Source organism: Sitophilus oryzae, unplaced genomic scaffold (assembly GCF_002938485.1).
Source record: "Sitophilus oryzae breed Bouriz unplaced genomic scaffold, Soryzae_2.0 scaffold_41_pilon_pilon, whole genome shotgun sequence".
NCBI lineage: Eukaryota > Metazoa > Arthropoda > Insecta > Coleoptera > Curculionidae > Sitophilus > Sitophilus oryzae.
In genome coordinates this window covers 3,917,301-3,945,164 of record NW_022146996.1, presented here as the reverse complement: position 1 = coordinate 3,945,164, position 27,864 = coordinate 3,917,301, and positions in this window count along the sequence as shown.

Genomic DNA, 27,864 nt, shown 5'->3' with positions numbered 1-27,864 from the left:
AACGTTGTAACTACGTTGTTCGAATCACCTAAAGATCACTTAAGCAAAAAAGGTTACAAGACAATGTTTATTCGGCGTCGCAGAAGCTTCCTACTTTGCTGTAGTACTAGTCCAACGTCGGCACAACGTTATAAAAACGTTTAAATTTATTTTAATACCCAAGGTAGGGAGCTAACTATTTTTTGTAACTAATCCAACGTTGTGTTTAGTAAACATGTGGTCGCAAGTTGTGAAAATGCTACTTGGGTGCTAAACATGGACATTCAAGACCGGCATCATAAGGAAACTGCAGGTCATACTAGTACTACTGCTACTGCCATTACTGTCATTACTTCATACGCATCAGAGGATGGTTACGCAAGGCGTTTCCTTTCATGACCTTTCCTGTGACCAATAAGCCCAATGCGTGATGTTATCTCTCTATGCGCTGCTTATTACCACTGATTCTGCATGTGTACCCCCTTTTGTTGTTCCACCCGGTTTCCTCTACCCGTCAACAAGTTCACCGTAAAGATGAGATTTCGGTTGGAGGTTTTCTGGCATCCTGCATACGTGAATAGCCCATCTTAAGCGGGTTTTAGTAACCATGACATTTGAGACATGGTGGAACCATTTGATTCTTAAGAGTTGTCTAAGGTGTCTCTGTTGCACCTTGTTTAATACGTTCATGTGCCGGCGGTATGGCACCCATGTTTTGCTTCCATATAACATGGTGGAGATTACTATTGATCGGTACATTGCAAGTTTCGTTTTTGTGCTCAGGTCATGATCGTAGAGGCGCTGCTAATGCTGTGCTGAATTTCAAAGTCGATATTGGCCTTTTCCGAAATCAAACTGCTGAGGTAGTTGAATTGCGCTACATATTCCAGTAGTTCTTCTTCGATTTTTATACCACTGATTGATTTTTAGGAGGAGTGCATATGATTTTAGTTTTATCGATGTTCAGCTTAAGGCCCAAATTTAGGTATTTCAGCAAAGGATAATGAGGGTAATAATAAAAATCAAGCAAGTACTTTTTAATATTTGCTCCAAGTAAAAGCAATTACTAAGTGTTCACACGAATAAAACTTTTAAGTAAATGCTGTTTTTTCTTGGCCTTTGTAGCTTTTCCTTACTTAAAAAAAGACTAAAGTAAGATGTACCACACTAAAAATTTCAGCCATCACAGGATTAGGAACAATGCTTGCAAATGTTTTTTAAAAGTATAATATCTACATAATAGTGTTAATGTGATACTTAGATACCCAACTGAAGAGCATTTGAGTGACTAATTATTCTCTTTTTTGCTATCCTGATTGGCGATTTTTATTTGATAATATATAGGATATTCTTGTTATTTTATGTTAATTTCTACATTATTTTCCTCATTTCGGTAATGCAAATCTTCATCATTTAAACTTTCAGCGATATTATGAAGTTCAAAATATGCAATATCATTGACGGTATTTTTCTAATTTATTTATAATTTTTGTAGTGAAGTATAGGAAACCTTCTTTTAACTATCCCAAACATCGTTCAGTTCTCGACAAAAAACGTTATTATAATTTTGCTGCTCTTCATTTGGATGATTTGTCCAGGATGTCATAATTCGAGGCGTTAGGAGCCATCTTATTCTAATAATACATATACTTCTATATTATTTTTAAAAAGATTTTGTAGGTATTTTATAATTTTTGAAAATTTTGCTATCGTGCACAGAGTCTGATCAATGGCCAGTCTACATTTGCAAAACATTATTTTGCGTTGTAAGTTGTATGTACGTTAATGATGCTTAAATATCCTTTTCTATTTATATATTCATCGCCAAATTCAGGAAACTTTTGAATTTTGTCATATGTACAGTCTATGACACCAATAACAGTTGGAAAATGACATTTCTTCTTTAAACTGTCTCTAAAAAAAACGTTTAGATTCGCGAAAATATCCTCAGCACTTATAAGGATCTAATCCAAATATTGATCTTCTCCCAAACTACATGCATTACAGAAGAGTAGATGTCTTGCAGAATTTTGAAAATCCGGGTTCAATAATTATCACAGAAAATTGCCATTAACTTAGCACCATGCGTTTCACCACTCATTATCATTATAATAAAAATAATTTGGTAACCGCTTAACGTTTCCGTGAACAAATCGATATAACTTTCTGAAATCACCATCTCTACAATCCTTATGTATGCTGTATATTTTTTTTGTGCAAATTCATATATTCCTCCATAACAGAAAATATCAAACAGGCTCAAACATTTAGTATTATTTTTAGTACAAGTATACCGCAAAATGAAACAAAGCCGAATAATCGAGCTACCTTAAAATTCTGAAGCAATTGCTACATTAGAAAAATAATGTCTTTAATTTATTCATATCATTATAAGCAAATGTTAGCAATTGCTTCTATTTTTAAAGAAAAAGCTTTAGATAGAAGCAATTTCTGAAATTTAAAGCAATCTAATAGCGAAAGCAATTACTTAAGATTTTATTCAATTAGTTTTTATTTATTCAAAAGTGAACCGTCCGATATCACCTTAACGAGTCGCCTCTGGGGACAGACGGTGGACGGTCGCGGCCTTTGATGCCTCCATGACCAGTTCGAATCGTACACACCGGTGCCGGTCAATTACGGACTCGTTAATGATCATAATACGTCTATCTGCGCCTCTGTTATTAGCTTAAACGGATTAAGGTCGTCTATTATTAAGCGTAATTGGCCAGAGAGAGGAAACCCTCCATTCGTTTAGATTTAATTTTTTTTATGTTTTTATAATAAGATCTTCAGAAGTGTTTACTGAGAGTGGCGTTTTCGACTAATTCGATAGTCAGATACATCAAGAATGTATAAAAGAAAGAATTATTGGCACCTCTACAGATGGAAGACGATTGTTCAGAAACAGTTTTCATTTTAACCGGATATTACCAAATCAATGGACACCTCCATAAAATGAAACTAAAAGCGAGTTCTCAACTATCAGTCTGAAAGAAACAGTATTACTGATTCGGTTACTGAACGAATAATCAACGGTTTCAATGACACTAACTAAGGGGTATTCCAATAAGAGGTTTCGGATGTTGATAACGAACAACATAAAAGTTTCATAACATACTTAATAGTTATTTTGGTATGTAGTGCGCGAAGTGCTACTTTGGTGATCGATATTTGAATTTTTTAACGAGGAATAGCCGAGTTGAAAAATTAGTCGAGATCACCAAAGTAGTTCGCGCACGAGTTTCAAACAACATTTTTTTTTCTACCTACTACTATTCCTAACCAAACTAAAACATTAAAATCGGGATATCCCTAAAAATTATTATTATTATCTTATTGCGAAAAAAAAAGCGTGAGCTTGGAATGTATGTTTTTTTATTACTGAACATCGTCATCGATTTCCTTTTAGGTCGTTTTAATACTTGGTATTTCTGGTGCTTGCCGCCGTGGGGAACTTACTAAAATGACGGTCTATAACATAAAAAATAAAGATTCAGTTTTGATTGTTAAAGTACCCGATACAAAAACAAACATAGACCGAGTCTTTACAGTGTCAAATTTGAATTATATTGAGCTTTACTGAAAATACGCAGCTCTTCGTCCAAGAAATACTACCAGTCGCAGATTGTTTTTAAAATATCAAAATAAAAGATGTGTTAACCAAGTGGTCGGCATAAATTCTATTGGTAAGATGCCTAGCATGATAGCACACTTGAAACTGCCAGCACAACTGCCAGATTATGAGGCCTACGCTGGGCATTGTTTCCGGAGAACTTCAGCCACACTCCTTGCTAATGCAGGGGGTGATATATTTAGTTTGAAGCGCCACGGAGGATGGAAATCTTCGACAGTGGCCGAGGGATGTAGAATGTAGAATGTTTAGGAGGAGAGTTAATCACCGCGACCTTATAGATCTATTGTGTGTTCCCCTTTCTTGAGTTATAACGAGTTATAACTCATCATACAGTCTCAGGGCTTTAAGAAAAGCCAGTATCTGAGACGGCTCCACAGAGGCCAGCTCTCCATCCTCGACATCAGACGTACCAAGGTTCATGGCACGAATGGTCGTCGTCTCGGCGCACTCAGTGATAAGGTGTTCTGGTGGTGGCCGAGGGATACGTCGAGGATTCTATCAACAATAACATTCAAATATCAAATAAAATTTTAGAGTGTCCAATACCGGAATCAAGTACCTCTACATCAAAATTGGATAGTGTCTCAAGTCCCAAAACCCTCATATCTCAAGTAAAATCAGAACTATCTAGTTTGGGATTAAATATTGGTTCGTGTACTGGTTGTACTATTAATGTTAATATTGTAAATAATAACTAGAATAATGCATTAGTGTTAAGTTTGATATTTGCTATTTGTTTATTCTTGAATATTTCGAAATAAATAATTAGTTATGATTTAGTTCTTCATTTTCCAAAAATCAAAATTCCAAAATCCATTGCGTAGCTAGACAGTGTTATTCGCCTAACTTCTTCTTTCAATTGTTGAATGGTTTGCGGATTATTTTCGTAAGCTTGCAGATTGTTTTTGTATTTGATTGGGCACGTCGTCCTAAATCACCATGTAGTAGTACTTCTTATCACTGTTGCGAGCAGAAGTTTAAAGAAAAAGATTCCTCGGCTACCCCACCCGATTGTGTGTTCGTTCTTCATTATACTTCTGGAGCTAGTAACTAAGATCGCCTGTGGGCCGGGTATATTAGATATACTTTATTTAAAATTAGTTTAATCTTGAAATGATACGTAGGGTGGGTTTGATCAAGGAGGACGTGTCCAATCTCGCATAATTAGGGATTGAACTTCCTTAAGATAAGTCCTTTAATCCTTAATTATACTAATATTGTACACGTCCTCCTAGATCACCATGTATATATTTAAAGATATATACAGGCGATCTCCAAATCATATAATAAATTAATTATTAACATTGTAACAAACATATTAGGTTTACTCTAAATATGATCGCAAAGAGTATTATTATATATGATTACTAGGGTTTTTCCAGAACCGGAGCTGTTTTTCGGAACCGAGAATTTCGGTACCGCGTCTCTTAGCAACCGTGATTTCCCGTTTTTTTAGGTACTTTCGGTACTGACTAATTTTTGTTTACTAGAGGTGCAGTTCATCAACCAGAAAGCAAGGGATGGTTTTTTAAAGTAAAATGTAGTTAATGATTTACAATGAAAATAATATCAAAATTATTAAGTAATCAGTCATGAAAAAATTAACATGAACACAAGTAAAGAAAAAAGTATAGGTAAATAAAATTTCACATCAAACAACATAAATTAACTTAACTGAATTTGAGACAAAAGTCCTAAAATATTGAATTAAAAATGCAAATATCTATTAAAACATAACATAATAAATATTATAGGAACTTCAAAAGAGAAAAGAAGCAAGAACAATAAGAAAGGTACTTATTTAGAAGAGTTTGATTTCCACCGTTAGAAAGTACCTATCAAATGACTTTCTCACGTAACAAAAAAATATTTTTAAATTATTGTTACAGAGGCTCGATTCTGTTATGATCAAAAAGATTTGAACTCTAACTGGTAGTATTAATTAGAATTTCCAGAATCGTACTAAAATATCTTCGTTCAACGATCGTAGAGTTCGTCAATTAGCAAGCAAGGGATGGTTCTTAAACGTAAAACCGATAAAAAAATGAGTTTCAAATGAATAATAGCAAATTATTAAGTCATGAGAAAGTAAACATGAATACAAATAATGAACACAAGCCAAAAAAAAAAGAAGACACATAGGTAGCTTAAAAATTACATCAACCAACCTCGAAACCAACTTCAACTAATAACTATACTAACTACTTACTTAGAAGAGTTTGATTTCGACCACTAGAAAGTATCAAAAGTCTTTCGCACGTAACAAAAAATATGTTTTTATTTATTATTACCGAGTCCCGAAAGTGCCGAAAGTATCGAAAGAACCGGTAATTAATAATTTCGAGATTCGCTTCTTTGATGTCTCAAAAGAACCGGGAATTCCCGGTACTTTCGGTACCGGGATTTCCCGGTTCTGAACCCTAATGACTACCAACAAAACTACACCATAGACATTTTAACACTTATTATTCCTATAGATACAGGTATATTCTACATATATTGTTATACTTATAACCAAAAAAAAATCTAGGATCTAATAACCACTAGTCTAAAATGGTTGGTTATACTAGAAATTTACTTTCCCTTACGTAGTACATTATTGTAATTAGCAAAGGTCGTTCCTTTATCCAATATAAGCCTGTAGTAAATCTTACAAAAATTATTGGATCTCTCCGACCAGCTATAATAAGCAACGATAGAGTTTGTAACCTCTGTGCTAAGCATAATGTCAGCAAAAAGGTTAGTTTTATTATCAGCGGTTTGAGTCCAGGCTATTCAAAGAGTAAAGGTTTCATCGTATTTGGCGAAAGATGGTTTGGATTAAAATACACCCCTAATGAACCGATCTATCTTATTTGCTTTGCCTTATTCTGACAGTATGTTCTCAACATTTCCCATGACATGGTGAAAGTATCTATTACAGAACCTTTTGGATCATAATGCCAAGATATAAATATTCTAGTCTTTACATTTAAATAACTAGCAAACAAATCGATTTCTGAAATGTCCTTTGCCTAAAATGAAAAGCAAAATAAAATAAATCACCACAATACACCAAAACACTTTTACTTTTACACTGGACGCGCTAACACTGTTTCGCTAACCATGTTAGCATCATCAGCAGATGATTATAAACTAAAGTACAATCTACAAGTTGAGCGTTTATATACTCGCTCAGTGGGCACCGAGTGGGCGTGGCAAAATCTAGCCAACCGAGTCAGAATTGCCTGTAATTTGAGACTTGTTTAATTAATTTTAAATTATTAAGATCTATACAATGTTCTTTATCAACAATATGTTCGGCAACGCAAGATTTATCCGGTCTACCATATCTTATCTGAGCTAAATGTTCTTTAAATCTAGTTAATATTGATCTTCTAGTTTGCCCAACATATTTCTGATTACAATCTTTACAAGAAATTTCATAAATACCCGACCTTTCCAGTGGAGGTGTTTTATCCTTTGGATTACCTAATAATTGTTGTAATTTATTATTAGCACTATACACAAGTTTATAATTGACATTCTTAAAAATTCCTTTTAGACCACGGATAACTCTCTATCAAACGGTATCGAAAAATATTTAGACGTATCTTTCTCCACTTGAAAAGTCGAATTTTCAGAAATCATTAACCTATACCTACGTTTTCTAATTGATTTATCAACTAGTGAAGGAGAATATCCATTATACTCAGCTACATTCCTAATGTAATCTTTTTCTATTTCATATCTTTCGTTGGAAAGTGGGAAACTAAGTAATCTATGAACTAAGAAATTTAAACTAGCCATTTTATGTTCAACACTATGATGTGATTCATTAGGAATATATCTGCGTGTGGTCGTATTTTTCCTATAGATATCAAATTCCAGGCAATTATTAGTATTTCTAATAACTAATACATCTAGAAATGGTAATCTGTCCATAAATAATAATGGTAATCTGTCCATAATAAACCAAGAGTATGGTTTAGGTATGTGGATGATATTTTTGCTGTTTTTGACACACATTCAGACACCATAGATAATTTTATTTCTAAGTTAAATAATCGTTTTCCTTCCATTAAATTTACGCATGAAGTTGAGAACAACGACAGATTACTGATTCATTATCAGTCCGCGCGCGACCGCGTTTGTGATACTCTTTTTACATTAATAATTTTATAATGTCGAAAAGGTAAGTTATTTTACTAATTTGTTTTAATTCAAAATGAGTAAATTGTGATAAAAGAGCTGAATAATAGACATTTTTTAATTAAATAAGTATTATTTTTTAGATGTACTCATTTAAAATAGAGCAAGAACGATTGTAACAGCTCATGCAAGACTGTTTGAACGGAGATGGCGAATTAATTACTGAACATGACGATGATAAAGAAGAAGGAGAAGTAGATATTATAGAAAGGCAAGGGCCCGAAATAAATTCTGATACAGAAAAATAAATTTCAGATTCTGAAGCATTGAATACAGTATTACCAGAGGATCGGCACTACAGAATTGTGATAGGTGGAAAAACAGACTAACCCGTTACTCTTGTGTATGTACAGTGTCACAATATCGTATGTTTTGAGCACACAAATGTTCTGTAATCACTGTTATACGGATTGATTTTTTCATTATTATTTATGTTTTTGAATAATATTTATTAGTTTGTGTTTTTGCTTGTTTTATGTTATATATTTTATGTTTATGTTTACTATTTGTAATGAAGCAAGTCAATTAATAGTTATTAATTTGATTATCATATTATTTTATATCTTTACACCGAGCAATGCTTAAGACCTCTTCAATTTAGCATGCGGACTCATAAGAGTCCTCGCGCGACCTTTCATGTAAAAAATAAAGGGCGATCGCCGAAAGGACAATAAAGCTAAATGAGTATTAAAAAATGATACTTGAACTTGAATTTATTTCCAATTTTTCATATTTTATAGCTGTTTTATCTGCAGTTCTATTTGAAAAGACCTACATTTCAAAATTAAAATAAAAACCGTTTATTTAAGAGACTCGTTAAAGACTTATTTATTTTTGCCTCTCAGCAGGTTTCCCAGTAACTTTACAGGTGCCACAGGACCCATAAGGGTGTAATTTTTTCGACTCTACCCACCTATTATCGGGCACCTTTCGGCCGGAGCCGCACTCAAACAAAACTACCTGTTACCCCGAATCGAGAGGGCTTTTCAAATAGGAGGAGGGTCTCTTGACTCTTGAAATTTAATGTTCAACCGACCGTGGCAGAAATTGAAAAGAAATAAAATTTATGATGCCAAAATATACAGGTTTTGTATTAAAGATTATTTAGACATTTTATAATTTTATCTAGATAATTTTAATTAAATTAAGGGTATTCCAATAAGTGGTTTCGGATGTTGATAACGAATAAAATAAAAGTTTCATAACTACCTAAAAGGTATTTATGGCAGTGCACACCTGGACAGTGTACAATTATATGTTGTAGATAAAGATAAGATCTGACAAATAATATAACAAAAACCAACACAACGGGACACCATTCAGAAGCAAACAAAAGAGGTATAATTAAAACACTATGCCATAGAGCAACCACTATAATATATGCAGTGACCAAGAATCTCTGAATTCTGAACTAAATAATATTAAAACCGATTTGCTTTAGAATGGTTACTCTACAAAATCTCTAGACAATATTGTATCCAATTGCAGGTCCGACAAGCCAGAGGAGGATGTTCTCTCCCAAGAACAGTTAACCTAATAGGACTGCTCATTCAGCGTGTCCGGCCAGTTCATGCGAAAACTACTCGCTTTGTGACGTCATTGTAGTCCTTGTCATGGTTATTAGTCCTTATCCGGCAACCAATAATACACACACGTGCATTATTGGTTGCCGGATGCAAAACGTTCATTATTTAGTTTATTTATTTAAACACCTTATATGTATGCAGTATAGAAAATTAACTGTATAAATCGTATTAAATACTCGGATAATGCATTTTTAAGAACAGCAGTTCCCAGCATCACCTTTTGCAAGCATTCTTTTTAGAGTACTTCCATATTTTGCTTTAAAATAATTAATAAACAATATCGTAGGCACTTAGTAAGCACTTTGTCACAATCCACAACAAAAAATGAACGTATTTATATACTCTATAGCTCTAAAAACTTTAAAGACACCTTTTTCACTTTTAAAATTGACAAAATAATTAACTCAAAATTTCTCAGCTTTAATTTTTATAAGTTTAACATATGCAACTAATAATACACACTATCACGACAAGGACTACAATGACGTCACAACTGTCAGCTGAAGCGCGGGAAGAGGCGAACGTACGTCTTATGAGGATGAGCAATACTATTAGTTTACCGATCTTGGCCTCTCCCTATTGACGATTTCATATTATGTAAAAGGAACATCGGAGAATATCAGGCGAATAGCTAAGCAATATAAAATTAAAACTGTTTTTAAGTCTGGAACTACTCTAAGAAGTGTTCTAACAAAAACAAAACCTGAATTATCAAACCAAGAGAAAGAGTGAAACTAGCAGGTACCTTGCGAGTACGGTGAGTCTTATATTGGGTAGACAAAATGTCCTCTAGCTATACGACTTGACGAACATAAAAAACATACGCAAAGGGGTGCAACAATGAAGTCTGGCATTGCAGATCATGTGTGGTCCTAGCACCACAACATAAAATGGTCGGGAGCCCAGGTTGTCCACAAAGAACCCCATTGAAAAAAGCCCAAGTTTAAAGAGACCGTATTCATTTCTAACAATAATAAAATCTTTAGCAATCCAAATATGGAAATTTCAACAATATGTCAATCAGTCATAAAACGCTCCAATGCAGGTGCTTTTAGTGGACAACCCCATGCTTGACTGCACCCAACAAATTCACGGTTGGATGCTCAGCTCTAGTATATCAGCTCAGTAGTTTTAGGATTTAGTTTAGTTCACACTTGATCAGTGATACTTCTGACCGAAACGTTGTGTAAGCAAAATAAAGGAAGACGATGGAAGTCCGAAACTCTTTTAGTTTTAATCTGAGAAATAGCTACCACGACTTAGGATTTAGTTTAGTTCACACTTGATCAGTGATACTTCTGACTGAATTCGTTGTGTAAGCAAAATAAATAAAGACGATGGAAGTCCTAAACTCTTTTAGTTTTAATCTGACAAAGAGCTACCACGACTTCTCTGGCAGCACACAATCCTTTTGTTGAAATTTACCAGTAAAACGTTTTTAGAGTTATGTCACGAATTATTCGTGCATCTGGGGCAATGAAAATCCTAGACAAATCTATGAAATTTCGATGCATGTTACAGTTTGGTGCGGTTTTTGGGCTGCGGGCATCATTGGGCCGTGTTTTTTTTGAAGATGAAAACGATACCGAACTATGATTGATGTTTTTTTATGGGATGAAATAATGGATACGGATATAAAGAATATGTGGTTCCAACAAGATTGTGCGACATGTCATACAACAGATGAAACATTGAATTTATTGCGTACACAGGTACGTAAAAGTGCCACCTAACTCATTGCGAGTTGACGCCACTTGATTATTTTTTGTGGGGCTATGTGAAAAACAAAGCTTACGAAAACAACCCGCAAACCATTCAACAATTAAAAGAAGAAATTAGGCGAATAATTCGTAACATAACTCCATCAATGTGTTCAGCAGTAATGGAACATTTCAACAAAAGGATTGTGTGCTGCCAGAGACGTCGTGGTGGCCATTTGGCAGATGTTGTGTACCGTACAGTGTCCAGCAGCTACGCACTGCCATAAATAACTTTTAGATATGTTATAAAACTTTTATTTTATTATTTATCAACATCCGAAACCTCTTATTTAAATACCCTTTATATTTTTTTATCTCTAATTGTTTATTTCATCATTTATATATTTTATGTTTTTACGTAACTGACTTTTACTAGTCAGTTTATTAGTTAAACCAAAGTCAAAGATAATATTTGCAAAAAAAAACTTATTTTGTAATTCTTTCTCTGGAAGAATGAGGATGTCTCAATACAGGGTGGCCCATCGAAAACGTTCCGCAAGGCATAACGGCCAGGGTAATTTTTTTTTCTGAAAATCCAAAAACACGTCGATTTTGTTTGTGAGGGGGACAACTTTTGTCCCAAAAATGATTGCAAAATCTTCAACCCTCTAAGCGGGGGTATCATCCCCCAACTTTTTTCAAATGGGAAGGGGGGTCAAATGGCACCGCAATGAAAAGAGCTTTCTATTCTCTATATTTCCCCGCTTAGTTTTTGAAAATCGGTCGATTCATTGAGAAAATATGAAGGATTGAAATTTGAAAAGTTTATTTAAACATTTATCAGAGTAAATGACAAGGATAAATTCCTTCGACCAATTTGCTGTTTTTTCTTATTATTTCTAGATGTTTACGCATTTTTTCACTTGCCACAACAACTTGTTGAACGATCAGGTGCGGTAGTAGCTAGATAGCTGTTCTGTGACTTGTGCGTTGAAGTTCTTCTCAATATCGTTAAACTTTTTAACAATTATGGTGTACTCACTTGCAGAAAAAGTGGATATAATGGAACTTTATTTTGAAAAATAATGAATGTGGCAATCGGTTTGCGCAGATATTCAATGAACGCCATCCTGACAAACACCTTTATGGCAAAATTGTTCGTGATTTAGTAGCAAAATTTCACGAAACTGGTTCCGTTATGAATAAAAAGAGGCAGAGAGAAAATCCTGTAGTAAATGAAGCTATGGAGGTATTTGTATTGAGCCAAGTTGCCATGGATAGTACGCTGAGTACAAGAAAATTAGCCAATGAGACCGCGACCGGCGTGAATCGTACAAGTGTCCAAACGATATTAAAAAAACACAAGTTCCACCCGTATAAAATTCAGTTGGTACAAGAACTCAACGAAGACGATTTTGATCGTAGCGGGCTGGTATTTTTGGAAATTCTATTGTAGGTCAGTTTAACGATATTGAGACCGCACTTGATCGTTCAACCTTGTGGCAAGTGAAAAAATGCGTAAACATCTAGAAATAATAAGAAAAAACAGCAAATTGGTCGAAGAAATTTATCCTTGTCATTTACTCTGATAAATGTTTAAATAAACTTTTCAAATTTCAATCCTTCATATTTTCTCAATGACTTGACCGATTTTCAAAACGAAGCGGGGAAATAAAAAGAATAGAAAGCTCTTTTCATTGCGGTGCCACTTGACCCCCCTTCCCATTTGAAAAAAGTTGGGGGATGACACCCCCGCTTAGAGGGTTGAAGATTTTGGAATCATTTTTGGGGTAAAAGTTGTCCCCCTCACAAACAAAATTGACGTGTTTTTGGATTTATAGAAAAATAAATATCCTGGCCGTTATGTCTTGCGGAACGTTTTCGATGGGCCACCCTGTATGTGGTCAAACGCAATCAAAAAGTGAGGATAATATCAATACCTTATAAGGATAAGGAGGATGATATTGCTTAAAAATCTTCCTTGGGTTTTCAAAACTTTAACCATTCATAAAAAGCATTTAAACTAATTCTTCTTTGTTATGTTCATTTTCAGCTTTTACATAATAAGTTGAAATGTGTGTCTTTAACTTATCTATTTTATTTTCCTACACAACTAGCTTTAAATGTCCTTTTTTGAGAAAGCAAATGATCGCGCTAAAAAAGGAGCGGAATCGTTCTGCTTTCCAAGTGGAAACCAACTAAAATCTAGAACTCAAGAACTTGGAAGACTCCTTCCGTAACCTGCTAATATATATATTATCTTTGTCAGATCAAATAAATAAGAAAAAATCTTAGAACAGAATATTAGAAGAGGAAAATAAAATAATATGCTTTAGTTAATACTAGTTAAATAACGAGGAAACATTCACTTTACCTTTAATAACATTCTGTCTCAATAACCGAAACTCACAAACCAAAATAACATTCTCGAACGGTAGTCTAAAGCTATTATTTAACACCTATTATCTCTGTTCGTCGTCTGATTTTCCTCTCCCTGGTTTTGCAAATAACATTTTAAAAATCAATAAGTGATGTATACAGAGTGGCTTAAAACTGAATGTTTTGAATTTAAAGACGGTATGGTTCATTTGTTATTATACTTATTAATCTTTATCTCACTTTTACAAATATAAAAACCAAAATTTATATAGCTAAGTTATTTTTTTATTTATAATGGAATAGTAATAAAGAATGAATAGAATAATTATTAATTTATGTAATTTTTTTACAACCATATTAGTATTACACAGCACAGTAAATTAATTTTTTATTTCATATTCTTACAAAGAAAAATTAATAATTTATTATGTCGTGACATTAACGGACATAACATTTAATTTAATTCAGATTACTGTAGAAATACCGATAAGAATTTTAATTAAATTAATACAGTAGTTAATTAATTTATTAATCTTTATTTCAATTAAAAATTTGTATTGACTAGAGTTAGAAGTGCATAAAAATTAAGATTACAAAAAGGATAACAAAATCGTAGAATTGATATTTAGGGAGATAATTCAGTTATTTATTAAAAAAAGATTATTAACGAGTATTGCATATGATAATTATATAGCATACGATCGAAAAAAAACGGGGCCAAGAAGAATGAAAACTGTTGATAATTTTAGCTATGTCAAGCCCTAGACGTCATTTACTTGGCCCGTACTCTTTATTTTATAATGGCGAAGGTTGTAATTTATTTTTATATTCAGTAAAATGAGTTTTAAATGGTGTACCTAGTTTAAAGTTCGAGAAAAAATATCTTTTTTGGAAATAGATCTTTGTCTCATTGTCATTTTTTTAACCTTTCTATAATTATTATTAGTGTTAATATTTGACAAGTTTTATATCAATTTTTAGTAAATAACGTCTAGAGATAAAGCTCGGAAAAATTATCATGGATTGTCATTCCCAGCTGTTTTTGACGCCGTTTTTTTATCATACTGTATAATGGTTATAGCATTTTATTAAATGATAAAGATTGCTTCACCACACTTCTTTATTTAGAGATTTATAGAAATGTGTAAAATTTTATCTATTTTTATATTGATATAAGAACAGAAAAAAGGAAATACAAGATACGTAGACATACAAAGAGGTGTTAGCCAGATAGCCAGGAATGCATATTGTCACCATTATTGTTTAACGTTTATGTCGAGTATATAATCTGAAAATCTCTTCAAAATTGTCCAGAGGGGGCTAAAATAAATGGAAAGATTATAAACCATATAAGATAAGCAGACGGCACTGTGGTATTAGCAGAATCCGAAGACCAGCTGCAAACCCTAATAGACAAACTGACAGAAGAAAGTATCAGGATGAGTCTAGAGATTAACATCGGCAAGACAAAAACACTGATTTTCAACAGACATCCGCAAGACAATGAAAACACCGACATAATGATAAACGGCGTCCATCTCGAGACCACGCAGAGATATATTTACTTGGTCAGGGAATTAAACAGTCAGCTAGACCACTCTAAGGAAATCAGAAAAAGGATTGAAATAGCTAGGGCTGGTTTCCTCAGCATGCGGAAGTTCTTATGTCATCCGAGAATGGCTATATCAACGACGCTAAGAACATTAAAATGTTATACCCTGCTGGCAAGAGAAACCTTGGAGAATCGCTATGACAATCTAGTAAGTCGGAGAGTGTAAAAATACGAACTTTTTGTTACATAATCACTTAATTTGACGCTAGATTCCATGCGCTTAGAAAAATACTTGCCTTCTGTCTATTCAGTACATCATATTTTACTAAGCGTGTTGACTGTACTCTTCGTACACACGAAAATTGGCACCCAAGACCAGAAATGCCGACACTTAGTATATAGCCCCTATATGGTATATATGCTATATAATATGGATGTGAAACATGGACGCTGAAACAAGAAGACATCAAACGCCTTAATGCATTTGAAATATGGATATATCGTCGGATGCTGAGGATAAGTTGGACCGCCAGAACAACAAACTGTGTGTGTGTTTTAAACAGAATAAAAACTCGTGCACACCTAACAGGCACAATTAAAATCAAAAAGACTTCCTACCTTGAACACATAATGCGGCATTCACAATATGAAGAAATACAGTTCATAATAGAAGGAAAAATCGATGGAAAACGTAGCATAGGGAGGAAAAAGAAATCATGGCTACGTAACATAAGAGATTGGACCAACACCGTCGAAAACACCCTTATTCACCAGGCTCTGGAGAGAGAGTCATTACAACCTCAACAGAGAAGGTACTTAGGAGGAGGAGGATCTATTGATATATCATTTTTATTTGTTTCTGTGTCAATAGTTTATAATAACATGCCTTAAAATTGAAAAATCAAATACGTCAGTTCACAGCTTTCAAAATTTATTTTCACAACACCGCATGCACTATAATATTTTTAATAAACGATCAATAGCTTAAATTAGAATTATTTAGGCGCTGTTTGACAAATCCACCTTCATATTAAAATTAGTTTCCTGTTATGATTTCGAAGCACGCTGGAATGTCGAAAATGTAATATTAAATACGACACCTCTGTGCCAGCGCAAAACAATAACGACTATTGGCAACGCAAAGTTATATTTGTATAACGAGCCAGTTACTGCATGCTATCTATTTTTAATACTACGGGGAAAGCATTTCAAAGCTAGACGATAAAATTTGTCAATTCAGCATTGCATTTTGTTCATCGTAATGATCATTAAATGTCGCCGTCATGCTGTACGTTAGTATCCAAATGTAAAAAAATCTTTAGAGTATTTTGATTTATTTTCAAACGTAAGAAAAAATATATGATATGATCTTCATATTCTTACTGTTTTATCTTCATTCTTACTGATTTTTGGTTTTAATTTTGTATTTTAACTCTATTCATTTTCTTTTTAGAGATTATTACTACAGATAACAGTATACTCTGTTATCTGTGTTACTATCACAGATAACAGTATACTCTGTTATCTGTGTTAGTACTACAAAAAAAAGGAGAAGATAATAGACGGACTGGATTTTTTGGTAATCTAAGTTATTTTCCGAGCGATGAAGGACAAGCCCATCGCCTCAACCCCCCAACCTGGAGGACAAGATGATTTGTCATCAGAGTTGTCTTCTTTTAGCCTTTGATGATCTAACATCGATAACTACAAGGCGGCAGCTTCACATGTACTCTAGTTCGGGGTCCTCACAGAGTGTTATCATCCAGGCCAGATAAACTCTTTTTTTTAGCGAGGTGTTGTATTGTATTGTATTGTATTTGACTAAGAGTGGGTCCCATAGGGGACCCTCCACTGAAGCCGCGAGGGCCTATTGTGGCTCAGTTTCTACAAGCTCTAATTTACAAGAGCGTCAAAGTTCATCCTCAAGACCCAGCCTCTTAATATAGGCCGTTGTGTCTGAAGGCGATATGTCTCCTAGGTCTGATAGGTCTAGCATGGGTTTGCCAAACATCTCAAACCTGGTCCTGCTCCCAGCGGGGCAGGTACACATAACGTGCTTCATTGTTTCATCATCTTCCATACAGAGTCGGCATTCGGCGTCTTCCACCAGTCCCGTCCTCTGTAGGTGAGATCTCAGCCGGCAGTTGCCCGTGTACACTGCAGTGAGCACACGCAGTGCGAGGTGTTACTCCTCGCTCACTCCTCTTTCCTTATCACTTGAATGATAAGGCTTATAGCGGAGTTAATAGAAACAACCGAAATGGACGCACTTAGAAGATCGGTCAGAGTATCCAGAACCGAGAGAGTGAGAAATGAAAATATTTGGGAACAAATGGGAATTCAGAACACGATAATGACTGACATCGAAAGAAGCCAATTTGTCTGGTACGGCCATGTACAACGTATGGATGACAATAGATTACCCAAAAAACAATGAATTGGATACCGCATCACGTGTATATTTCTAACCGTTATCAAGTGTGAACTAAACTAAATCCTAAAACTACTGAGCTTGTATACTAAAGCTGAGTATTCACACGTGAATTTGTTGGGTGCAGTCTTGGTGCATCATGCAGCAGCATGACTTTTTTCCAAAAAACACTTGCATTGGAGCGTTTTATGAGTGGTTGCCATATTGTTGAAATCATGCATAATCAATTGTTGAAATCATGCATATTTGGATTGCTAAACATTTTATTATTGTTAAAAATGAATACGGCCTCTTTAAATTTGCGCTTTTTTCAATGGGGTTCTTTGTGGACCACCCGGGCTTCCGACCATTTCATGTTGTGATGCTTGGATCACACATGATCTGCAATGTCCGACATCATTGTTTCACTTTTTTGCATATGTTTTTTATGTTCGTCATGTCGTACATGTAGATGACATTTTGTCTCTGAAATATACGACTCACCGCACTCGCAAGGTACCTGGTAGATGCACTCTTTTTTTGGTTTGATGATTTAGGTTTTGTTTTTGTTAGGATACTTCTTAGAGTAGTAGTCTCAGACTTAAAAACAGTTTTAATTTTATATTGCTTAGCTATTAGCCTGATCTCCGATGTTCCTTTCACATATGGAATCTCTTGGATTCCAATCTCTTAAAGAATATGGATACAAATTGTATAAAGGCGATAACATAATGAATATGACAAAATAAGATATATATTTACTATTGTTAGATTTTTGAGGGGGATATAAGCCTGTTCCACTGCACCACTGCGGCCCTTTCGGATCTATCGCAGTCTTTTTCGGACTGTAGGTTACAGTCTTATCCTTTTCAAAAAGTCTAGCAACTTGGAGATTTAACCCGGCATATAGCTCTTTGCCAATGGCCATCATTACCTGGTACAAAGAATCGCACATTTATCAGGCTGTCGCACTGACATATAACTATTTACTATTTTTAATTAATTCTTTAATTCTAGATGACTGATGAAATGACCCTAGCAAAAAGGATTGATATTATGTTGAATCACAGAATTAGTTTTACAGTCCTTTTATGGCAGTTGACTTTATGTCTCCAAATCGTAAAATTTGTCCCAGCTTATTGCAAAATTTTGTGTAGGCCAATGTAGGTGATAAGTTATTAATAATAAAAATGGCAGACCCCTATTAGGCCGCAGTCAAGATCGTTTACCTATACGAGCTAACAGGCATTTTAGGTGATTCATATACTCGTAGCGGGCTTGCTTAATAGAATTCTTTAACTATACTAGATATTTAGCAATACGATTATTGGCAGTTTGTCAACCACACGATGTAAACTTTATATTTGGAAATGTCAGGGCAGGCTAAACTCAAGCTGCAATGGAATCGCTAGTAATTAGTATTTAGTAGTACAAATCGACAGCACATATGAATATCAGATTGATAGGTTTGAGAGCTTGCTTTTCAATTTTTCAATTTCAAAAGTACTTTATTGTTTAAAAAATATACAAATTTTTGTTAACAAAGCATAAATATTCCTAAATCTAAACCTAAAATAAAAAAAGTTGTGTAAATATAAGATAGAAATACATCCATTTAAACAACAAACAGTATACAGAAAAATAGGTGTAAACAATTAAGTAAAATAACATATACAATATACAGAATAAAGAGAAAATTAACAATAACGCTAAAAAGATTAAGTCAGACTAACAAGCAATTCTAGACTCTAAACACTAATATCAAGACTCTAAACACTAATATCTTTAAAGAAATCCTTTAAGTATATTAGATATTTAGCATTACACTATTATTGGCAGTACCAAACGAAGTAACATTTATATTTGAAAATGTCAAAGCAGACTAAACTCAAGCTGTAGTGGAATCACTAGTAATCTAGTGATTACTTACTAGTACAAATCGGCGGCTCATAATATGAAACCCATATTGACTTGAATCATCGGCATAGTATTGAATTTTACAGTGACGTTATGAACGTGAATCATGAATATATGATAGTGATGAGCAAATGCAAAACCAAGGCCAACAATCCCTTGGTCTTGGTCTTGCAAGAGGGGTGTCTTACTAGGGTAAAAAATGTACATGTACTGCCAAAATATAATTTTATTGCCAACGACTGTATAAAGAAGACTGCCTATGATTGCCATGTAATTATAATAGGCGAATGCCGTAAAACTGCCAATGAGCGCCAAGAAAATGTACATGTAATGTAATTCCAATAGTGAGACACCTCTCGGTCTTTCATTTGCCCTCAGTTTTAAAATACCCCATCACGATAAGCTTTTTCTAATAATACAGACAGTATTTACAATTTTAATATATGATTATAAAATCTCTATCCAAAATAGAAAATACCGCATGATCGAAAAAAAACCGCGTCCAGTTGGCTGGAAAATGACGATCGATGACATTTCTCATATAAATTTACATATAAAATGACAGCAATCTTCATTTCATAGCCATTGCTGACGCCGTTTATTCTCGATCATACGGTACTATTTCTCTTTATTTATGTAATGTTTTTTTATTAGAGAAATAATTTTGTGGGACGATGACTAATAATGTGGGGGGGGGGTTGTACCTAGTGTGTTGTATTGCTTTGGGGATATAATATAATGCATACTTTCGTTCCCAATATTAATAAAAGTTGATTCTCACTATACCTTTCGTTTCCATTCCATATCCGTTCCGTATTTTTTATTGTATTGACGCTATACGTAAGCTTCCGTTCCGTAGCAGTTCCATACTTTTTATTGTACAATAAAAAAATAAGGTAATAGATTTAATCAAGAGGTGAAAGAATTAATAAAAATTTTAACAGAGTTGGTTTTACAATTGTAAGAACTTGACAACGCTCTTTCCGATACGCTTCAGTCCGTCTGCCAATAAAATGTATTGAGGGAAATGATATGGAAACGGAACGTATAGTGTGCATTGTCCCATTCATTTACCTGATATAATATTGTATGTAAAGGGAAGGGAAGCGGAAGGGAGCTGATATGGAAGGTATAGTGAGAATCAATCTTAAAACGGATGCCTAGTGGATGTTCTAGTCGTATTATTTTGTACGTGGTAGCTCTAACAAAGTACCTGCTTCTTTCAATATTTCATATTTATTCTTACAATATTAATTATAAACAGTAACATATAACGTATATCGATTTAAATTTTATCATTTAATTATTAATATAACTGTGTCGTGAATTGCGGCATATTTTCATTTTTCAGGCATTTTTTGTACAATAAAGTTTCCAAACTAGATTGTATTAACATTAGCTATAAGGTAGAGTTAGATAGCATCTGGACATCTTCAAGATGATAATGTTATAGTCTTTTTTCAAATATTACCGTACATTGGATGCATTTTCATCATAGTAGATATGATTTGACTAGCAGACAATATAAATGAGTGACAGTTATTATTTTAATTCAAAACAAAAAAAAAACTCCGTCATTCTTTGACATCTATCTCTAGAAGTCATAATATTCCCTCGCTAGACAAACTGAAGCTCGACTGGACTTAATCTATAAGACTAAACATTATTATTAATTAAATAAATATCATTTCCGGCTGATAGTTGACGTTTTATAGTTATAGAAGAAATCTACACGTGTATGATTTTATATTAATAATGAACATTAATCTTATGGTCGGTTCTTATAAACAAGTAAAAAATGCAAAAATGCATATTTATAGTTCCAATTCATTGAATATCAAAGTGCATGAAAATATATAAGTGAAGGTCATAGTCAAGAACGATAAGAAGATATGATTGGCATTTTTAAAAATACTACTTCGGTGCGTGCATTTCTTTGATCATGGAATATTACAGAAAAATATTTTTGAAACATTACTTAATCGTAATTACTTACAATTAAGTAATGTTACTACTACTTGTAATTACTTACTAATTAAGTAATTACTACTTTGTGATTTTTTTGATATGAATAAATTACTATTATTATTAATTCTTTCAATGGCAATCTTTAGAAAAACTTTGTACTCCTGTCGTACTCCTTTGCCAGTTGGGATGATATAAGATATAGACAAATTTTTTCGCTCTTTGCCAAGTTTATTTAAAATGTCCTTATTTTAAAATCTCAGGCGCTAAGCTGGTCACAGATTTGGCCACGCAACAGCTGCCTCGTTATCCACTTCTGTTTTGCTAAATTGCAGATTTGGTCGACTTGGTCGGTATTGGGATGACGAGACTTCTTAAAAGATGACTACAAAGGGATGTTTTTTTTTATTACCTACATCATTATGAAATTGCTACTGTGTTAGTCTTTCTCTAACCAATCTAAGTCATTCCCGGTGGGACACCATCTCTAGGTTACCTTCTAAATACACCAACAATTTTTCATTCATAAACTTCAGCTTACACCAACTCAAGTGTAGGTACTAGCAGAGTTGCACGTTCACAGAAAATTTAAGTTTTTTTTATTTAAATCATTTGATTTTAAGTCATTTTATCGAAAGCTTAAGAGATGAGAAGACTTAAGACATAAAATTTAAGTTTTTTTGAAAATGATTTATGATTTAAATCTTTATTGCGAAATAGAAAAAGGTTAAAGTCTTTTTATAAAAGGCTTAAGTCAGATTTTTATATGTTTTTATGATAAATTTTTAATAGCAGCATTCCTTTTTCAACTGTTAGGCGGCAGCCAAGCAACAGAATAAAAAAAAATGCTCAATACTACTAGCAAATACAACGTTTAGTTTTTCGGAACCGATTTTGATTATTTGTCGTGTTACGCGTGCGTAGTGTGAGTGAGTCTGTCTGAGTGTTGTCTTTCAAGTGAATCTCCGACTTATATAGCCCGAAAGACGAATGAAAGAAACTTATCTGGAATATTTTGAAGAGTACCGTAAAATCCTTCAGTCCTTAGCTTTACATAGTGATAAAACACATCACCCCTTTTTAATAGACAGATAGATTCGATGACATCTAAACTGTAATGGTAATAAGTACTACAAAATTAGTTAAATTTTATAAAAAAAGCATATTATTGCGTTTGTTGTTGTTCCAAAAATTAACCGTTTTATTTTATGTATGTGGTTTAGTCTCATCTATACCAACAATAAATTAATAGTATGATGTTAGTAAGAAAATCGCAATAACAAGAAAAATAATATTAACACTTAAAAAAGGTACATAAATTGAATTCTGGTTGTCTTGACTTGAGGGTAATTATATTGATTTAAGTCATTTTACTGACAGATAATCATGATTTAAGTAAAAAATATAGACTTAAGTCATAAAAAAGACTTAAATAACGTTATAAATTAATATTATTAAATCAAAGACTTAACCCTCAACTGGCGTGGTGAATTTTTGTAACGCTTATGGCGTGCTGGGGTCCGACGGACCCCAATTTTTTTTCAGTTTAAAATATATGATCAAGAGATTTTATAAAAAGCTTGTTATTTTAACACCGTTTACAATATATTCAAACTTGTGAACAAACAATTTCATTAATTTTCAACAAATTAATAAGAACGGACACAAAAATAAAGTAAAGCGCATTTTTTAGGAATTTTTGACATCAGAAATATAACTTGGTTAAGAAACCCATAGAAAACTTAAAAACATATATATTTTACCGTGTTATTAAAAGTACAAACAACTGAAACGTGAAGGTAAAGTAATAAACATAAATTATTTTCAACAAAACTGCAAACCTTGAATGTACATAACTTTTTCAAATACAGTTCATGCTAACATAGGATCTGCATTTGCCGCACATGGATCGTGCACATTTGATTCGTGAGATTTTTGTTTTTTTGTCATTTCTTCATTGACACATGGTTGCCATATATACCACATCTCTTTCTTTTCTGGTATTAATTATTCAGTTTTCTCTCTTCTATAAGTAAGAGATTCAGAATCGGAGTTATGGTTACTCTTCGGAGAAAAATCAATGTCTCGATGGTCTTTATCTCACTTAAGCCTCTTTAAGTTCATCAAACCACTCAATTAATCCTTCCTCAAAATTAGCGTCCCAGTGAGGCACACTTTTTAGACTACCCACCATCCTAATAATGTAACATTCTTGGCGTGGTGGTGCCACATAGACCCCAATGAAACTTTAGCCCCCGCTGGTAGAAACAATACTTGTTAAAATCAAGTGCGTCTTTAACAATTGCATATTGGTACCCTAACTTAAAGGTAAATGGAGCGGCTAGGCCTAATTCCTAAACGCAAACATTTTACAGAGGTTTAAATAGTGCTTGGGGTCCGCTGTACCCCACCACGCCAGTTGAGGGTTAAGACTTAAATCATTTGAACTTTATGTTGAGTTTGACTTAAGAGTCCATTTCACTAGTCCGAAAAAGTAGCAAAATAAGCGTTCGGCATTTAACGTTTTATGTCAAACTGGCTAGGTATTTTTACACAAACGAAGAAGAAAATTAAAGATAAAGGATTATACTAAATCCGTCGTGTGGCACATTTTTAGATAACTTGTTCATTTTTAAGATTTTGATGGTCAAACATCAACAAAATAAACCGTATGTTTGGACTAAATTTTCTCGAAAATAAAAATATAATTTAAAATTCTGTTACAGGAGGGATATAGATTGAAGTTTTGTGATTACAGTGATATATAATTTATATGGTTTTGTAACAAATTGCTCGCTATTTTTATGGCAAATGCTGAAGCTCTGCAAGCCCTAATCTAAGGAATTTAAAAATTATATTTTTTCGCTGAAAGCACGTGCGTTTGGAATTATGGGTGTGGCTTAACACGACAGGATCGGGCTAAGGTTTAGGCAGATTTCTGAAATCTAATACATATAAAAAATTGTCTTGTCACAGTTTTAGATACCGTACTCCTCCATAACGGCTTAACCGATTTTGATGAAATTTTATATGTATATTCATTCAGTAGGTCTGAGAATAGGTTGTTATCTATTTTTTATACCCTAAGTGACAAGGGGGGCCTACCCCATTTTTGAAAATTTTTTTGGACAAAATTTTTAATTTTTGTTTTTTTTACGATGTGGCATTAAAAAATACATACAACACTAAATTTTCACTTTCAAATAGTTTTTTTTTTAATTTTTTGTTACGTACTTCTCCGTAACGGCTTGACCGATTTTGATGAAATTTTATATGTATATTCAGTAGGTCTGAAAATAGGTTGTTATCTATTTTTTTTATACCCTTAGTGGCAAGGGGGCCCCCCAATTTTTATTTTTGGACAAAATATTTAATTTTAGTTTTTACGATGTGGCATTAAAAATACATTTAACACTAAATTTTCACTTTCAAATGGGTTTTTTTAAATTTTTTTGTTACGTACTACTCCGTAACGGCTTGACCAATTTTGATGAAATTTTATATGTATATTCAGTAGGTCTGAAATTATTTGTTATCTATTTTTTTATACCCTTAAGTGACAAGGGGGGGCCCACCCCAATTTTTTTTATTTTTTGGATAAAATATTTAATTTTTGTTTTTTTACGATGTGGCATTAAAAAATACATTTAACACTAAATTTTCACTTTCAAATAGGGTTTTTTTTTAATTTTTTGTTACGTACTTCTCCGTAACGGCTTAACCGATTTTGATGAAATTTTATATGTATATTCAGTAGGTCTGAAAATAGGTTGTTATCTATTTTTTTAACCCTTAAGTGACACGGGGGGCCTACCCCAATTTTTTTTATTTTTTGGGTAAAATATTTAATTTTTGTTTTTTTACGATGTGGCATTAAAAAATACATTTAACACTAAATTTTCACATTCAAATAGGGGTTGTTTTTTTTTAAATTTTTTGTTACCATACTTCTCCCGAATATCCGGAACGGCTTGACCGATTTTGATGAAATTTAATATGTATATTCAGTAGGTCTGAGAATAGGTTGTTATCTATTTTTTATACCCTTAAGTGACAAAGGGGGGCCCACCCCAATTCTTTTTATTTTTTTGGACAAAATTTTTAATTTTTGTTTTTTGTTACGATGTGGCATTAAAAAATACATACAACACTAAATTTTCACTTTCAAATAGGGTTTTTTTTAATTTTTTGTTACGTACTTCTCCGTAACGGCTTGACCAATTTTGATGAAATTTTATATGTATATTCAGTAGGTCTGAAATTATTTGTTATCTATTTTCTTATACCCTTAATTGACAAGGGGGGGCCCACCCCAATTTTTTTTACTTTTTGGACAAAATATTTAATTTTAGTTTTTTACGATGTGGCATTAAAAAATACATTTAACACTAAATTTTCACTTTCAAATAGGTTTTTTTTTAATTTTTTTGTTACGTACTACTCCGTAACGGCTTGACCAATTTTGATGAAATTTTATATGTATATTCAGTAGGTCTGAAATTATTTGTTATCTATTTTTTTATACCCTTAAGTGACAAGGGGGCCCACCCCAATTTTTTTTTTATTTTTGGATAAAATATTTAATTTTGTTTTTTTACGATGTGGCATTAAAAAATACATTTAACACTAAATTTTCACTTTCAAATAGGGTTTTTTTAATTTTTTTGTTACGTACTTCTCCGTAACGGCTTAACCGATTTTGATGAAATTTTATATGTATATTCAGTAGGTCTGAAAATAGGTTGTTATCTATTTTTTAACCCTTAAGTGACAAGGGGGCCTACCCCAATTTTTTTTTATTTTTGGGTAAAATATTTAATTTTTGTTTTTTACGATGTGGCATTAAAAATACATTTAACACTAAATTTTCACTTTCAAATAGGGTTTTTTTAATTTTTTGTTACGTACTTCTCCGTAACGGCTTAACCGATTTTGATGAAATTTTATATGTATATTCAGTAGGTCTGAAAATAGGTTGTTATCTATTTTTTAACCCTTAAGTGACACAGGGGGGCCTACCAATTTTTTTTTTTTATTTTTTGGGTAAAATATTTAATTTTAGTTTTTTTACGATGTGGCATTAAAAAATACATTTAACACTAAATTTTCACATTCAAATAGGGGTTGTTTTTTTTAAATTTTTTGTTACCATACTTCTCCCGAATATCCGGAACGGCTTGACCGATTTTGATGAAATTTAATATGTATATTCAGTAGGTCTGAGAATAGGTTGTTATCTATTTTTTATACCCTTAAGTGACAAAGGGGGGCCCACCCCAATTCTTTTTATTTTTTGGACAAAATTTTTAATTTTTGTTTTTTTTACGATGTGGCATTAAAAAATACATACAACACTAAATTTTCACTTTCAAATAGGGTTTTTTTTTAATTTTTTGTTACGTACTTCTCCGTAACGGCTTGACCGATTTTGATGAAATTTTATATGTATATTCAGTAGGTCTGAAATTATTTGTTATCTATTTTTTTATACCCTTAAGTGACAAGGGGGGGCCCACCCCAATTTTTTTTATATTTTGGACAAAATATTTAATTTTAGTTTTTTTACGATGTGGCATTAAAAAATACATTTAACACTAAATTTTCACTTTCAAATAGGTTTTTTTTTAATTTTTTTGTTACGTACTACCTGTAACGGCTTGACCAATTTTGATGAAATTTTATATGTATATTCAGTAGGTCTGAAATTATTTGTTATCTATTTTTTTATACCCTTAGAGTGACAAGGGGGCCCACCCCAATTTTTTTATTTTTTGGATAAAATATTTAATTTTTGTTTTTTACGATGTGGCATTAAAAATACATTTAACACTAAATTTTCACTTTCAAATAGGGTTTTTTTTAATTTTTGTTACGTACTTCTCCGTAACGGCTTAACCGATTTTGATGAAATTTTATATGTATATTCAGTAGGTCTGAAAATAGGTTGTTATCTATATTTTTTTTTAACCCTTATGACAAGGGGGGCCTACCCCAATTTTTTTATTTTTGGGTAAAATATTTAATTTTTGTTTTTTACGATGTGGCATTAAAAATACATTTAACACTAAATTTTCACTTTCAAATAGGTTTTTTTAATTTTTTTTGTTACGTACTTCTCCGTAACGGCTTAACCGATTTTGATGAAATTTTATATGTATATTCAGTAGGTCTGAAAATAGGTTGTTATCTATTTTTTTATACCCTTAAGTGACAAGGGGGGCCTACCCCAATTTTTTTTATTTTTTGGGTAAAATATTTAATTTTTGTTTTTTTACGATGTGGCATTAAAAAATACATTTAACACTAAATTTTCACGTTCAAATAGGGGTTGTTTTTTTTTAATTTTTTGTTACCATACTTCTCCCGACTTCTCCGTAACGGCTTGACCGATTTTGATGAAATTTAATATGTATATGCAGTAGGTCTGAGAATTGGTTGTTATCTATTTTTTATACCCTTAAGTGACAAGGGGGGCCCACCCCAATTTTTTTTATTTTTTTGGACAAAATTTTTAATTTTTGTTTTTTTACGATGTGGCAATAAAAAAT